The sequence below is a fragment of the Macaca thibetana genome, chromosome 8 (genome assembly GCF_024542745.1).
Source record: "Macaca thibetana thibetana isolate TM-01 chromosome 8, ASM2454274v1, whole genome shotgun sequence".
NCBI lineage: Eukaryota > Metazoa > Chordata > Mammalia > Primates > Cercopithecidae > Macaca > Macaca thibetana.
In genome coordinates this window covers 97146264-97163836 of record NC_065585.1, presented here as the reverse complement: position 1 = coordinate 97163836, position 17573 = coordinate 97146264, and the positions used below count along the sequence as shown (strand labels likewise).

General features: G+C 41.5%; 1 protein-coding gene across 11 annotated transcripts in view; it reads left to right on the top strand.

The window, feature by feature from the left end:
- SPIDR (scaffold protein involved in DNA repair) overlaps positions 1 to 17573 on the top strand; it is a 480217-nt gene that overhangs the window by 362404 nt on the left and 100240 nt on the right. The gene's annotated exons all lie outside the window — the stretch shown is intronic.

Here is a 17573-nt window from a genome sequence, read left to right as displayed (position 1 = left end):
TGCCTATGTGTGCACATATCCATTTGGCCCAGGCCTCTCAGTGCCGTTTGCCACAGAGCTGTGTGAATATAGGGCCCCCATAAATGCTTATTAGAGAAATAAAAGGTGTGCTTAGTTCTAAGTTGAGTGCCTAGACCGTAGTCAGATTTTCAAATTTTAAAAGTTCAAGTATGGGAGGCCAAGGCAGGCAGATCACCTGAGGTCAGGAGTTCAATACAAGTCTGGCCAACATGGTGAAACCCTGTCTCTACAAAAATTAGCCAGGCATGATAGTGGGTGCCTGTAGTCCCAGCTACTGAGGAGGCTGAGGCGGGAGAATCCCTAGAACCCGGGAGATGGAGGTTGCAGTGAGCGGAGATCATGTCATTGCACTCCAGTCTGGGCGACAGAGTGAGATGGAGGGAAGTCATTGCAAGATAAGACTGGAAAGGTAGATTGAGATCATGTTGCAGAGGGCTTGAGAGTTATCTGATGGGCAAACTGCTGAGGCGTTTGATATGATCCAAGTAGTGTCTTAGTGGCAGGCAGGAAGCAGAGTTGAGAGCTTAAATGTCCAGGGTGAGGTGCTCAGCCCTGTCAGCCCTGCAGGGAGGCCCAGCAGAGGAATGTATGCAAGAGAAGGGCTTCTTGAATGATGGAAAAATTTGGACTCAGCAATGGTTAGGATTTGAGGAATAAGGAAAAGAAAGGTCTAAAGATGGCTCTGAAGTTTTCAACCTCAGTAAGTTAAAAAATAATAGGTACGGGGAGAGGGCAGGAGAAGGATTAGACCTGAAATCAGAGACCCACCGCTTGGAGCAGCTGTACAGCCTGTGACATTCCCTAAGCTGCTGGCCTCCTGGCCACAGGAGGCATAGCCCTCCAAGGGCTGGTTAGAGGTAAGAGTGGGCCTGAGTCAGGCCTATACTCAGGCATTGCTGATCTGACGCAGGTCTCCTTTGGTGCTCTGCCTCACTGCTGCAGCCTCACAGCCAGCTAGGGGGTGCACAGAAGGTGGGAGGTAATGACAGGATGTCATGGGAAGTAGAGGCTGGTGTCCCAGGAGGATGGGGGTGACTCGAGAGTTAGCATCTGTACTGCAGATTAATGTCCCAGGCACAGCATCGGCCCTGCATGGATAGGCGAAAACCATTTCATCTACCAGGATAACTAATTGAATCACAGTTTCAGCCTCTTCAAGAAAATGAAAAAATGTCAGGTCAACTCCTTCAATTTTCAGTTGACATTGCAAGTAACCTCATACATTAAAAGGCTAGGTTAGGTCAAGCCCATAATATTATGAAATTATCCAGGCACCCTCTTTGGTTTATTCTTGGCCATGTTCACTTAGCCACATCTAGAATGAGATGGAGTAGAAAAACACTCGTGAGTGCCAGGACACCCATGTTCTTTTTGCCACTAAGCAGTGTGGCCCACAGCAGGCATAGTATCCGCTAAGCCCTAGTCTGTCCATCTGTGAGATGAAGATGAGAGAAATTGCCATGAGACCTTCCAGCGCACTAACAGCTTTGAGTTTTTTAGCCATGTAAAGAATTAAAATAAGGATCATCTCTTTACCATAAGATTGCCTCCTCTTGTAAAGTAAGTCACTGAATAAGAAATGATTTACCGTTAGTAGGAATTTCTGATGTCACAAAAAAAGAAATGATTTCCCTTAAGAATTTTGAATATTTGATAAGGCATTAATTTATCTGAGATACGTATTTTCATAAGAAAACCAAAGTACCCTAAGTGTGTGTATGTGTTTAAGAAATTGCTGAAGATACTCTGTCTCTGCTTTTGAAAACTTTCTCTTCCTTCTATGTGTTATAGAACTAAATCCAAACGGGAAAAATTGGCTTTGTGCACTGACAGATCATGTGATTCCTCCCCACTCCCTGGCCCCCAGCACCCCCGTCGGTGTTCAGCGAGTCCCCTGCACACTCTGTTCAGTAAACAACTTTAGAGAACCAGACCCGCCAGTTCATTCACTGAGAGCATTTGGAAAGGGCTGTCTTTGTGCAGCCTTGACGTACTGGCCGGAGTGGAATGGAGAAGTTAGCGTTTGTGTTTTCATTAGTTCTTTTTATAGCAGTGGACCAGCTGGAGCTGGTTAACATTAGCCTGGGCTGCCTAGTAGTGCACAGGTCTCTTACGCAGGATGAAGGGCTTCTGATGAAAACAGATTTTGTTACTCATGATACCACTGACTGTGTTTACATGAACTCATTCATTCTGTCATGGGATGTGATTTAGAATGGCTTCGTTAAGATACAGGAACTCTCTAGGTGCTATTCAGATCCATCCTTAAAAACAAACGAGAGATTCAAAAATATAGATGGTTTTCCCTATTAAACTAGCCGTCCCTCCACAGAACATGCTTCCTTAGATAATGCTTTTAAAGAAAGCTATATTTTGGCTACTCAGGATGTTTTCCCCATAGTGTTTTAAAAATTGGGTAGAGAAGGTTGTTTTTCCTCCAGTCACAGCAAGGAATCATCTTATGGGGATAGAGAATAATTTAACCAACCATTTCTGGCAGAGTTAAACAGAATTGTTCATGTTTTTCATGGGTAGAACTCTGACTAAAGGCAAAAATTAACAATGTTAAGAATCAGTAGTTTAGGATACATTAATATGAGTTGAGCATCCCTATTCCAAAAATCCAAAATCCAAAACTGGTTGAGCACCAGCATGAGTGGCTGAAATAGTGACACCTTTGCTTTTTGATGAGTCAGTGTACACAAACTTTGTTTCATATATAAAATTATTTAAAATATAAATAATTTGCATAAAATTACCTTCAGGCGCTCTTTATAAGGTGTATATGAAACATAAATGAATGTCATGTTTAGACTTGGGTCCCATCCCCAAAATATCTTATTATGTCTGTACAAATATTTTCAAATCTGAAAAAAAAAATCCTGTCCCAAGCAATTTAGGTAAGGGATATTCAACCTGTGTGTATCGTGAATACACATATACTCACTTCTGTCTAACAAAATGGAAATGGGAGATAAAAAACATTGAATGGAGAATGTTTGTTGGTTTTTTGTTGTGGCTTGTTTTGGGATTAAAGTATAAACCAACTTAGCCAATATTCTCAAGTAGCTGAAAATCTGTAGGGCTCAGCTACTTTCTGGATCAGTCTCATTGAAAATGTATCCTCCATTTAAACTTAATTTATTTGCAAAAATGAGTTTAGGACCTTCCTTTGAAAAGTGCTAAATGATTAAGTTGTAAAAACATAAGGACTGAGATTCTTCCTTTAAGTGTCACAGCGGCTGTTTGAAGAGATGCAGGCATCTCTCACAGTTTAGCTAGATCACTTAAGGAAAAGTTTTGTTTGAGTCTTCCTGATGCTTTCTTTTCCCCCAGAATAGGGTAGACAGTATTAGGGATTTAGTAATCATACGTGTTAGGATAGTAGTAAGGACTCAATTGTCATCCACCTCACAGGAGATTGTTTAGTAGATTAAGTGAGATAACAAAGATGAGATAGATGATGGACACCCAGTAGGTCTAGATTTGGAGGGTTTTATTTTATTTATACATAGCAGGTATTGGCAAGCATGTTATTTTAGGCTTGGCGGGCCTTCCCACAGTCTGAAAGCATCAGTCTGAAACACTGAAAGTAGCTGCAGACAGTAATGTCTAGATAGATGGTTGTGGCTGTTTGCCAGTAAAACTTTATGTACAAAGGGCCAGGTGTGTTGGCTCACGCCTGTAATCCCAACGCTTTGGGAGGCCGAGGCAGGTGGATCACTTGAGGTCAGGAGTTCAAGACCAGCCTGGCCAACATAGGGAAGCCCCTTCTCTACTAAAGACACAAAAATTAGCTGGGTGTGGTGGCACGAACCTATAATCCCAGCTATTCAGGAGGCTGAAGCAAGAGAACCATTGAACCCAGGAGAGGCTAAGGTTGCAGTGAGCCGAGATCATGCTACTGCACTCCAGCCTGGGTGACAGAATGAGACTGTGTCTCAAAAAAAGAAACTTTATGTACAAAAATCAGGGACAGGCAAAATTTGCCCCACAGGCCATAATTTGCCAACCTCTGATATATATAAATAGGTAAATTTCTTTATGTCTGGTATTTCCCTTGACCTTTCTTAAAGGGATAAAAGGGAATTTTCAGCCACTGTTTTACTATAGTTCCAAGTTCCCATACTGCACATCAAAATAATACCTAAAGGTACAAATATGTGCTTAAATATTTTGAACTACATGCAGAAAAAATGTAAAATTACAGTGCTGAATGTATTCATATGTTAATTTTTAGATAAAACAGCTTCTGTCACATGAGGTGAAATGATGTGACATTTTGAAATGTCAAGTTTTCTCACCACACTTTGTCTCAAATATGTTAAATTACAAAATAATACAGGTAGCAAATTGAATTTTTGAACTAAGATAAAGTAAAAATTAAAACCCTTATACCAGAATTTATTGTTCACAAGTGAAAGAATGAATAATGGGGAAAACAGAAGAGCCTGAGGAGGAAAAACATGTAAAATATGATGAAAGCAATATTTAATGTAAACGCTGAAAAGAGCAGTAGAGAGGAGTGGAAGAGCATCCAGGATTTGTCATCAAAAGCTGTAAATTCCAGTGCCAGCTCTGGTGTCCACAGGTTTGTGACCTGGGGCAACTTACTTAATTGTTTTGAGCTTTAGTTTTCCCAGTATTGAGTGGACAGAATAATATACTTTATACACGTTGTTTTAGAGTGTTAAAGAAATGTGTGAAGTGCTTTGACCTAGAACTTTCCATTGCTATAAATACTACTGTTTACTGTCCACGTAATAGATGCAGTTCCCTTCATCCATCCTGGGCGATCTGAAGCTGCCTTCTGAGAAGCATAGTTGGCCTTTCCAGGGCAGTAGGACTTAAGAGGACCTGTAGCTGGTCTCAGTTACCCACACATTGGCCTTGGCTGTCATCCCAGCCTTTACAGGTGTGCATAGGTCAAATGTTCTAACTCCTTACTCAGAAAATACCACATGACCTGTAGCCCCCTGTGGTCTTACCATGCACCTATATGGCTGATCTGACGTGCCTGGTTCTTGTTCATGTGGGATATAGATGACATCCATTTATTATGCCCTGTTGACTCAAGAAAGTAAAAGCTACAACCTGGGCAGAAGTCACAGTAACCCTGTCACACTGAATCCCAGGCCTTCTTAAAGGGCAGCCTACAGACTGTGAGAGCAAGAACTCAACAACAGCCCCCAGCACCCTGAGGGAAGAGGCAGGCAGAGGCCAGGATGAGGGCCTCGGAGGGAAGGACAGAGGGAGACAGCGATGAAGAGGCTGAGGCCCTCATCTCTGACCACTCCCAAAGTTCATGTAGGCACTGGATGGTAGAGGCAGAAAATAAGCCCTTTCTCTTTCCAAGTCTCTGCCCTGCCTCAGGCAACCCAATGATCCTCTGACTCTGAAGTGGGCAGATGGGCACCCTAGACCCAAACTTGTGACTACCCCAAGGCTTTGTAACAATGGGGAAAAGAAAGATTGCAGTCTTTAGTTTAAGACTTTGCATTCTCTGTGCCCTCGGTTATAACAATAGGTTTTTAGAAAAATCTGTCTTAGGGTCAATTTACAGTTCTTCAAAGTAAGAACTGAGGCTTTATTGACAGTCAACTGGATCTTCCCTTCTGGTGGTTGCATATTGCATGCATTAATAAATGAATTCTAAAACCACACAAATATTACTGAATATATTCAAACTAAAAAGCAACACAGAAAAGTACTGGATTTATGAATCATCACAATAAATTTATCAGAGAAAATGGTGAAAGAGGAAATGTGTGTCTCTAAAACAGATTTAGATTTTATTTATTTGGGACATATAAAAGAGGAAGGAAGAGTTGATAAAGAATTCTTATTTGACTCTTCAAAGAGTTCACTATTCACCAGAAATTCAGAGAATCAACATACAAATTATAATGGTAGTTTATTTTCTGGAAGGCCAGTGAGACAGCTCCTTCATTTATAATGAAATTTACTGTCTAACAAACTAAATCTTTCTAATGAGACCAATATTCAGAATTCAACCCTTACCTCGGGATGGTCTGAGAAAACCAAAAGGCTAACAGTTTTACTGCTTTAGATCAGTTAGGTGATGATAACTATGAGCATTTATAATAATATTTTAAAATTGGCCCTGCGAGGCTTGAAGACATAGAACTGAATGTACTGCCAGATATTTTTGCAGGAGTCACAGATGTAAAAGAGAATTCTGCACACGCATCCCCCTCCCCAGCACCCAAATGGAACATATTTTCAGTTAAACCCTCTGGAATGGACTATTTTTAGAGAAATGGCGGGGGGAGGGGTGGCTAGGAAACATGTTCTTCACAACCTTTTTCATTATGTACTATAAAAAATACTTACGTTTTAATTTAATCATGACATGTGCTGTACTGTGGTTCACCCTACTGAGAGTGAAATACTGAGTTGAACTACCATTTCATATTCTTCTAACAAACTGCAGTTTCGCCTACTCTGAAATTTGAGAGTTAACACATGGTACCCAGGCCTGGGCTAGGCTTGGCAAAATTCAAAATACAAGCAACATTGCTCAACCTCACACCCTTTCACTGCACTCACAGCCCATCTTGTGCATAAAATAATGTGACAGCCTGGTTCATTAGTATTTTTCATGTAATTTTAAATGATAAACTCAATATAGTGCCATTATAGGTTTCAAAATTTGCAAAAATAGAAATATTATTCTAATTCTGCTTCCTGTATAATTATTTTGCATATTATCTTCTAGTCTGTTCTATAATATTTATTTTAAATTGAAATCATAAAACCTTTTTTTGTTCTTAGCCAAAGAATGTCGGCAAACTCTAATGGTCCTCATTCCCAGTGCACAGCATTTCAGTGACATACTCAGGGGAAAAGAAGGCAGCTTGGTTGAGAAACTGCGAGATCCCAAGTGCCTGGTTTTTGTCTTTTGTTTAGTCTTGGTTTTTTTTGAGGAATTAATGAATAAAGCATAAAAAATCTCCAGTAGCTGGCCTTTCAGGGGCATGCTGCACAGCAGTTCTGGAGAGGATGGTATCTCCAAGGGTGGGTGAGTTCCCCACTGCTCAGAAGAAACAGCCAAGGGGCCTGCAGCAGAAGCTCCCAGGCTGAGCTGCAACTTGAAATCAGGTCTGTCTGCCTCTGCGCCTTCAAGCCAACAAGGGCATGAGGCAATTTGCCTCTATAAATGTAGCATCCAACTTATTTCACATTCTATGCTTAGTAGAACAGTGACCATTTGGAAACACTGGTAACAGCATAAAAACAATTATTCTCATTCACTCTAATGGAAACCACCACTAGTACAGAATTGAAAAATACAAGTAATACTTTCATTTGAGGCATGAGCATTTATCTGTCAACTTAACTTGTAAGAAACCTGGCTGTCATGATAAGTGTCTGTGATCAGGAGTTAGGCAAATTAATATTATTTGCATATTATTTTATAAACAAAAAGCCAGTCATCTGAGACTCTGATGAAGGAAAGAAGTCAATGGAAGTGTTTCCTTGTCACCTCCTACATTTGTTGACTGTGTGGGTAACCAGGAAAGGACTACAGTCTTCTGCATAGGAGGGGGATGGCAACAGAAGCAACAGGGCCATGAACCAAGGAGAATGTTCTCGCCTGATGCTGTGGGGCCTCCAGGCCATGCCACCTGATGCGTACAAAGGATATGGAAAGATTTAGGTTTTTTCTTTTTGAAGACTAGATATGGTAATGATTGAAAAAAAAAAAAAAAAAAAAACCAGCATGGTAGCTTTGGGAGGCCAGGACAAGAGGATTGCTTGAGGTGAGGAGTTCAAGACCAACATGGGCAACCTGGGCAGACACTCAGGAAGTGGGGGTGGGAGATACTGTTTACTGACTGCATTCCTCATCACCCTCAGTTAATGTTTATTAGGTATATTCAAAGTACAGGGCAGTATTATCGCTTGAAAACAGCATGATGAACGTAATAAGTTAAAAATAACCTTGAGGCTGAGTGTGGTGGCTCTTGCCTGTAATCCCAGCACTTTGGGAGGCTCAGGTGGGCAGATTGCTTGAGCCCAGGAGTTCAGAACCAGCCTGGGCAACATGGCACAACCTGATCTCTACCAAAAATATAAAAAATTAGCTGAGCATGGTGGTGCATGCCTGTAGTCCCAGCTACTCTGGATGCTGAGGTGGTTGGATGGATTGAGCCCAGGAGATTGAGGCTGCAGTTAGCCAAGATCATGCCACTGCACCCCAGCCTGGGTGACAGAGTAAGACCCTGTCTCAAAAAAAAAATAATAATAATAACCGTGAGTCCTGTCTAGTTAGATCCTGAATGCAACTTTAAAAACAATGAGCCGGGCATGGTGGCTCAAGCCTATAATCTCAGCACTTTGGGAGGCCAAGGTGGGTAGATCACGAGGTCAGGAGTTCAAGACCAGCCTAGCCAAGATGGTGAAACCCTGTCTCTACTAAAAATACAAAAATTGGCCGGGCATGATGGCGGGTGCCTGTAAATCCCAGCTACTTAGGAGGCTGAGACAGAAAATGGCTTGAACCCGGGAGGCAGAGGTTGTGGTGAGCCGAGATCATGCCACTGCACTATAGCCTGGGCAACAGAGCAAGAATCCATCTCAAAAAACAAATTTAAAAAAAAATGAAAAAAGAACTTTTCCAAATACAAAAATGAGAAAGGAAACTCAATATTCTGACTCACTGAATTCCTCCAGTGGAAAACCTCCACTCTTTAGAGACCCTGAAATTAGTAAGGGTGTTCATTAAAGCCATTGTGTTTTTCTAGCATCATGCACTGCACTGCCCAAGAGCCAGAGGACACCCTGCTCACCTGGCCCAGGCCTGGCTGTGGTACTCCTGCCCACCATGGCTGAGTGGGAAGGCGAGCTGTCATTGAGCAGTGCAACCTATTCCCCTGGCTCAGAGCCTGTACCCGCACCATCCTCTCACGCCTGGGCCAGGCAACCTTTGCTGACTTAGCTTCTACAGAACATTTGTTTTCTGCTTTGTAGTGTACTGCCTCCACAGAAATGAATGGAGAATTGAACAGCTGGAGAAAGTTTTTCACCATCCAGATTTCACCAGTGCATCTCATATATCTGGCTGTAATGATTGATGACCTGGCCCCAGTAAAGTATTTGTATGATCAAGTAACACTTTTCTTGAGAGTAGAGTCCTAAAATTTGCTGTGTTGTCAGTTAAAAAGAACTATGGGTTGGGGAAAAGGGAGATGGTTAATGGGTCCAGAGATACAGAGATATAGTTAAATAGGCTGAGTGCAGTGGCTCACAACTATAATCACAGCACTTTGGGAGGCCACCAACATGGTGAAACCCTGTCTCTACTAAAAAAAAAAAAAGAAAAAAAAAATAGAAAAATTAGCTGGACATGGTGGCACCTGCCTATAATCCCAGCTACTTGGGAAGTTGAGGCCCAAGAATTGCTTGAACCTGGGAGGTGGAGGTTGCAGTAAGCCGAGATCGCGCCACTGCACTCCAGCCTAGGTGACAGAGTGACTCTGTCTCAAAAATAAATAAATAAATAAATAAATAAATAAATAAAATAACTAAAAGATTAAATTGGCTTATTTGTAACACAATGAAAGGATAAATGCTTGAGGTAATGGATATCCCATCTACTCTGATGTGACTATTAAGTGTTGTATGCCTGTATCAAAATATCCCTTGTACCCCCATAAATATGTACACCTTCTATGTACCCTCAAAATTTTAAAAAATAAACAAACTGTGGAAGAACTATAACCAAGCATCAAAAAACAGATTGCCCTTGCCAGGCACAGTGGCACCTGTAGTCCCATCTATCAGGAGGCTGAGGTCAGAGAATCACTTGAAGCAATTGTTTGAGTCTGTGGTACCCTATGATCGTGCCTATGAATAGGCAGTGTACTCCAGCTTGGGCAACATAGCAAGACCCTGTCTCTAAAAAACTTAAAAAAGAACAGATTACCCTAAGAAGAGGATATTTGGGTGAAGGTGCTTCTGAACTCTGGGAGGAAGGAGAAAGCTGACATGCTTACCTGCTTCCCAGTGGGTGAAAATTGGGCAGACATACATGTTGGCTTTTTGTGTAGCCTTGGATAAGGAAACCCACCCACAGAGGTAACTATTTCCTTATATGTAGAGAACTTTAGTCAGAAAAGCTTTGCAGTAATTTGTGAATGCTATACAGGCATGGCTCACTTTATTATGCTTCACTTTACTGCACTTTGCAGATAGAGCATTTTTTTTACTACTTGAGGGTTTGTGGCAACCCTGCATCAAGCAGTTCTATCAGTGTCATTTTTCCAACAGCATGTGTTCACCTCACGTCTCTATCACATTTTGGTAATTCTCGTAGTATTTCAAATTCCTTCATTATTATTATCTGTTATGATGATCTGTGATCAGTGATCTTTTATGTTGCTTATTGTAATTGTTTCAGGACACCACCAACCACACCTATATTAAATGCCAAATTTAATCAGCAAATGTGTGTGTTCTGACTCTTCTACCAGCTGGCTGTTCCTCCATCTCTCTCCCTCTTTGGTGGCCTCGAAATAAAAAACTGGAAGTGATTAAGCTTAGTGGGGAAGGCATGTCAAAAGCCAAGACAGATCAAAAGCTAGACCTTTGCATTAAACAGCCAAGTTGTCCAGGCACGGTGGCTTATGCCTGTAATCCCAGCACTTTGGGAGGCTGAGGCGGGCAGATCATGAGATCAGGAGATCGAGACCATCTTGGCTAACACGGTGAAACCCCATCTCTACTGAAAAATACAAAACATTAGCCAGGCGTTGTGGCGGGCGCTTGTAGACCCAGCTACTCAGGAGGCTGAGGCAGGAGAATAGCGTGAACCCAGGAGGTGGAGTTTGCAGTGAGCTGAGATCGCGCCACTGCACTCCAGACTGGGCAACAGATCGAGACTCCGTCTCAAAAAGAATAAAATAAGCAGTTAGCCAAGTTGTGACTGCAAAGCAAAAGTTCTTGAAATTAAGTGCTTCTCCAGTGAATGCATAAATGATAAGAAAGCAAAATGGGTCTATTGCTAATATGAAAAAAGGTTTAGTGGTCTGAATAGAAGATCAAACCAGCTACAACATTCCCTTAAGCCAAAGCCTAATCCAGAGCAAGATCCTAACTCTCTTCAATTCTGTGAAGGCTAAGAGAGGTAAGGATGCTTTAGAAGAAAAGTATGAAGCCAGCAGAAGTTGGTTCATGAGGTTCAAGGAAAGAAGCCATCTCCATAACATAAAAGTGCAGAGTGAAGCAGCAAGTGCTGATAGAGAAGCAGCAACAAGTTACCCAGAAGACCTACCTAAGATACTTGATGAAGATAGCCACACTCAACAAAAGATTTTCAATGCAGATAAAACAGCCTTCTGCTGGAAAAAGATGGCATCTAGAACTTGCATATCTAGAGAGGAGAAGTCAATACCTGGCATCAAACTTCAAAGGATAGGCTGACTCTTTTCTTAGAAACTAATGTAGCTGGTGACTTTAAGTTGAAGCAAATACCCATTTACCATTCCAGAAATCCTAGTGACCTTAAGAATTATGTTAAATCGGGCTGGGCATAGATGGTTCGTGCCTGTAATCCCAGAACTTTGGGAGGCTGAGGTAGGAGAATGCCATGAGGCCAGGAATTCAAGAGCAGCCTGGGTCACATAGTGAGACCCCATCTCTACAAAAAAATTTTAAAGCTGGCCAGGTATCATGTTGTGTATCTGTAGCCTCAGCTACTCAGAAAGCTAAGGCAAGGGGATCACTTGAGCCCATAAGTTCGAGTCAGTGAGCTGTGATTGTGCCACTGCACACCAGCCTGAGCGACAGAGTGAGACCCTGTCTCTAAAGAAAAACAGTAATGATAATAATGTTAAATCTACTCAGCCTGTGCTCTATAAATGGAAGAACAAAACCTAGATGCCCTCACACCTTTTCACAACATGGTTTACTGAATATTTTAAGCCCACTGTTGAGACCTACTGTTCAGAAAGGAAAAAAAAAAAAAAGATTCCTTTCAAAATGTTACTGCTCACTGACAATGTACCTGGTCACTCAAGAGCTTTAATGGAGATGTGCAGGGAGATGAATGTTGTTTTCATGCCTGCTAACACAATATTCATTCTGCAGCCCATGGATAAAGGAGTAATTGAAGAAATGTATTTCGTAAGGCTATAACTGCTATATACAAGGATTTCTCTGATGGATCTGGACAAAGTAAATTGAAAACCTTTCGGAAAGAATTCACCATTCTAGATGCCATTAGAAACAGTCATTGCAAACATAAAAAAGAACAAAATTGTGTCCTTTGCAGCAGTGTGGATGCACCTGAACGCCATTATCCTAAACAATATTAATGCAGAAACAGAAAACCAAACACCACATATTCTCATTTATAAGTTGGAGTTAACATTGTGTATACGCAGACACAAAGAGAACAATAAACTCTGGGGATTCCAAAAGCGGGGAAGCAACCGCAGAGGGAAGGCTTGAAAAACTACCTATCAGATAGTACTTTCATTGCTTGGGTGATGGGATCATTAGAAGCCCAAACTTCAGCATCACGCAATATACCCGTGTAACAAACCTGCATATATACCCCCTGAATTTAAAATTTTAAAAAACCACGTTTATGATTAATGGGAAAAGGTCAAAATCTCAATAGGAGTTTGCAAGTTGATTCCAACCTTCATGAATGACTTTGAGGGGTTCTGGACTTCAGAACTTCCTCAGTGGAGGAAGGAACTGAATATGTGGTAGAATAGCAAGAAAATTAGAATTAGAAGTGGAGCCTGAAGATGTGACTGAATTGCTGCAATCTCATGATAAAATTTGAATGGGATGAGGAGTTACTTCTTATGGATGAGCAAAAAAAGTATTTTATTAAGATGGAATCTACTCCTGGTGAAAATACTGTGAACACTGTTAAAATTACAATAAAGGATTTAGAATATTACATAAACATGGATGATAAAGCAGAGGCAGGGTTGGAGAGGATTGACTCCCATTTTGAAAGAAGTTCTACTGTGGTTAAAATGCTGTCAAACAGTATCGCATGCTATAGAAAAATCTTTCATGAAAGAGAGTTAGTCATCTCAGCAAACATCATTGTTATCTTTTTGTTGTTTTTTGTTTTTTTATTTTTGTTTTGTTTTGTTTTTATTTGAGACAGAGTCTTGCTCTGTCGCCCAGGCTGGAGTGCAGTGGTGCCATTTCGGCTCACTGCAAGTTCCACCTCCCGGGTTCGTGCCATTCTCCTGCCTCAGCCTCCCAGGTAACTGGGACTACAGGCACCCACCACCACGCCGGGCTACTTTTTTGTATTTTTAGTAGAGATGGGGTTTCACTGTGTTAGCAGGATGGTCTCGATCTCCTGACCTCATTATCCTCCCGCCTCAGCCTCCCAAAGTGCTGGGATTACAGGGATGAGCCACTGCACCCGGCCCATTGTTGTCTTATTTTAAGAAATTGCCACCACCACCTCAGACTTAAACAACCACCACCCTGACCAGTCAGCAGCCATCAACATTGAGGCAAGACCCTTTATGAGTAAAAAGATTACAAATCACTGAAGGCTCAGATGGTCATGAGCATTTTTTAGCAGTAAAGTGTTTTCTTATTGTATGTACTCTTTGAGACATGTTATTGCACACTTAGTAGACTATAGTATAGTGTAAACATAACTTTTATATGCACTGGGAAACCAAAAAATGTGTGTGACTTGCCTTATTGTGACACTTGCTTTATTGCAGTGGTCTGGAACCAAACATGCTCTCTAAGGTATGCCTGTACTAAGAAATGAGATAGTTGGTTGACAAGGTGGCTTATATCTGTAATCCCAGCACTTTGGGAGGCCAAGACTGGAGGACCACTTGAGCCCAGGAGTTCAAGACCAGCCTGGGCAACATAGTGAGACCACATCTCTAAGAAAAAAATACTACTTGAGAGGCTGAGGTGTAAGGATCACTTGAGCCTGGGAGTTCAGTGCTGCAGCGAGCCATGATCATACCACGGCACTCCAGCCTAAACAACAGAGCAAGACCCTGTCTCAAAAAAAAAAAAAAAAAAAAGAAAAGAGATTGTCTAAAATTGCAGCTATTTGGAAACATTTACTAGTGACAGAACAGTAAGATAATCATGCCTGTCATGAGAGTACTGTTCCTTCTGAGGGTATTGATTACCAAATCTCAACCAGGGGCCTCCGCAGGAGGGTGAGGGATGCTGGAATTGACAGACGTTTACCTTTGTCGACATAGACTCAAATAGTATGTCCAACACAAATATATTCTACTTTTGGAAAGCACGTAGATGTGATTTTTTAATGAACTAAAGTACTTTATTCACATTTCCTTAGTGTTTACCTAGTGTTACCTAATTCTGCTCTAGGATCCCATTCAGGACACCACATTATACTCAGTTGCCATGTCTCCTCAGACTCCTCTTGGCTGTCACAACTTTTGAGGCTTCTTTATGACTTTAACAGTTTTGAGGAGTGTTTGGTGTTTTGTAGAATCTCCTTAACTGTGCTGGGTGCAGTGGCTTACGCCTGCAATCTCAGCACTTTGGGAGGCCAAGGGGGATGGATTACTTGAGGCCCAGAGTTCAAGACCAGCCTGGCCAACATGGTGAAATCCCTTCTCTACTAAAAATACAAAAATTAGCCAGGCGTGGTGGTGCACACCTGTAGTCCCAGTTACTCAGGAGGCTGAGGTGGGAGAATTGCTTAAACCCAGGAGGCAGAGGTTGCCATGAGCCAAGATGGTGCCACTACAATCCAGCCTGGGTGACAGAGCAAGACTTTTTCTCAAAAAAGAAAGAAATCTCCTTAACTGGAATTTGTCTGATTTATTACATATGATGAGATTGGAGTTTTGTGAGTTATGTGTTCTTAGGAGGAAGACCACATGATAAAGTACAGTTTTCATCATGTCATATCCAGTGTACACACTGTCAACACGAGTTCTTGCTGTTGATGCTTTCCTTGATCCCCTGGCTGAGGTAGTACTTGTCAGGTTCCTGCACTGTGAAGTTACTGTACTTTTTCCTCCTTTCCATCCTGAAGTCTTTGGAAGGAAGCCATCATACACAATGTACATCTGAGAAACAGAGAGCTCTGATCCCCTTCTGTGATGGTGGAGCCGTTATTTGGAATTCCTCTGCATGTGAGATTTGTCTCTTCTCTACTTTTTTTTTTTTTCAATTATTTATATCACTATGGACTTGTGCATATTTATTTTACACTTTGAGTTGTAATCCAATACTATTTTATTTTTTTGCTCAGATTGTTCCAGTTTTCTTTCCCTTGGAGTTATTTCAGTTGATGTCTATATCCCTTTGATACACTCCCATAATTTTGAGTGTTCTGTTTTGTTTTGTTTTGAGTACTTCTTTACTCTCTGGCACTATAAGATGTTCTAGGCTCATCTTGTATATTTTCTGTGCTCATCTCGGAATCAGCCATTTTTCCAAGGAGACCTGGCTCCCTTTTTTCAAGAATGGTATTAGATACCAAGAAGTACAAGAAGATGAAGGAAATACAAGTGCAATTTATTTATTTATTTATTTTAAAAAGAGACGGGGTCTCACTATTGCCCAGGCTGGTCTCAAACTCCTGAACTCAAGAGATTCTCTTCCCTCAGCCTCCCAAAGTGCTGAGATTACAGGCGTGAGCCACCATACCCAGCCCAAATGCATTTTAAACCATAGAGTTGATACTAGCATTGGTAGTCATGGCCAGATAGAGACTTTAGAAGTATGAATGCTCTGTTGTGGAATGTTTGATATATAACTCTTGCTACTGGGAAAGCTTCTATAGCCCCAGGACAAAGTCCTTTTCTCTAAACTGTTCTATACATAGACTTTAGTTGTTTACTAATTTGCTATTTCTTTCCTCTCGCTCATTTTTCAGTATCCCTGGTATCCTATCTCCACAGACAATATTTTTATCATTTACTGCCTTCATGAAGTATTTCTGGACGAGATAGTGTGAGGACTTCTGTCATTCTCAGTAACTCCCTGTGCCATTCCAGATCCCTGATGGGCCTCACTCTTCCTTTATCTCCTCTCCAGGCTTCTTAACTACATGCCAGCATTATCACATAATCTAAATCATTTCAGGATATCATCTGCATGAACGGTTCCTATTCAAAATAAGGCTCTCTGAATGATTCACCATTCTTTTTATGAGTCTCTGGTGCCTAGATACCATGGCTTCTATGATCAGTGATAATGGTATTGAAAGAATGTGCATTCTCAAATACTTCTTAAAATATTGTTTGGCTAGATAGGAACTAAGTATTTTAACTACCAATTGTCAAATAGTAAAAGCTTTCTTTTAGCCTCCGAATTTCTGTTTTTATAAAAGTTCGGTATGCTAGCTAAGGAGTGTTCTAGTTATGGTTGTCTTTGGTAAAATGACACTAACAGTACATGGGAGGGAAGCTGGAATCATCCATGTGCACTCCTTTGTTGTATGTGTGACTCCCATGGAGAAGTTCTGTAGTTCTTCACACATTATAAAAAATGTTTTGTTGCATAAGTCATAACAATGAATATATATTAAAATACCTCAGTGTAGCAAATTAATTAAGTCTGCTCTCTAGGGATTTCTAGACTAGGTAAGTGAAATGATTCACTCCTTATTTCACTTGTCTCACAGAGAGATACATTATTTCTGGATAAAAATGGACACCAAATTGTTGGATTTGTTGATGATTTTGTTTATGACTTTTACGTTGTAGTTGTTGATTTATCTAGGGAAGAGTGTCTGGCCTTCCTTTACCCTATAACTTCACTTCCACATATCAAATGTTGGATGTGGAATTGTCATATTCGACTACATATTGAATGTGTCAGGCTCAGTGACGAATCTTTACTATCCAACTTAAACAGGAGATTTATTGGCCAGGTGAGGGGGTTCATGCCTGTTATCCCAGCACTTTGGGAGGCTGAGGCGGGTGGGTCACTTGAGGTCAGGAGTTCAAGACCAGCCAGGCCAACACGGTGAAACCCCTCTCTACTAAAAATACAAAAATTAGCCGGGCTTACTGTTGCACACCTGTAGTCCCAGCTACTCGGGAGGCTGAGGCAGGAGAATCACTTGAACCCAGGAGGCAGAGGTTGCAGCGAACCAAGATTGCACCATTGCACTCCAGCCTGGGTGACCAAAGAAAAAAAAAGAGAGAGATTTATTAATGGATTTTAAGTGACTTTTAAGCAACACTGCTGTGGAAGCTGCTGCCTCTTCTATTAATACAACCAGAAATATGGCAAGTCAGCTCACCTGCATCCCCAGAGCCACAGCCGACAGAAGGGAACTGCATGACCCCCGAAGCTGTTGCCTTCCAGCTTTCGAACCACTTAGTGTGGGCTGCAAGCTGAATCAACACACTAGATGCCCCATTCCTGCCATTTAATGCTGCAGAGCTGTTGGCCAACACCCTGAGTTCTTTTGTTAATGTTATGCCTGCTGGCAGAAGTAGCACAGTTAGGCCCTCTGCTCTGATTGACAGGTCCCAAGTCACAGGGGAACCTGAGATGGGTAGAGTGTGCTGTCTGGCCTCTGGAGTTAG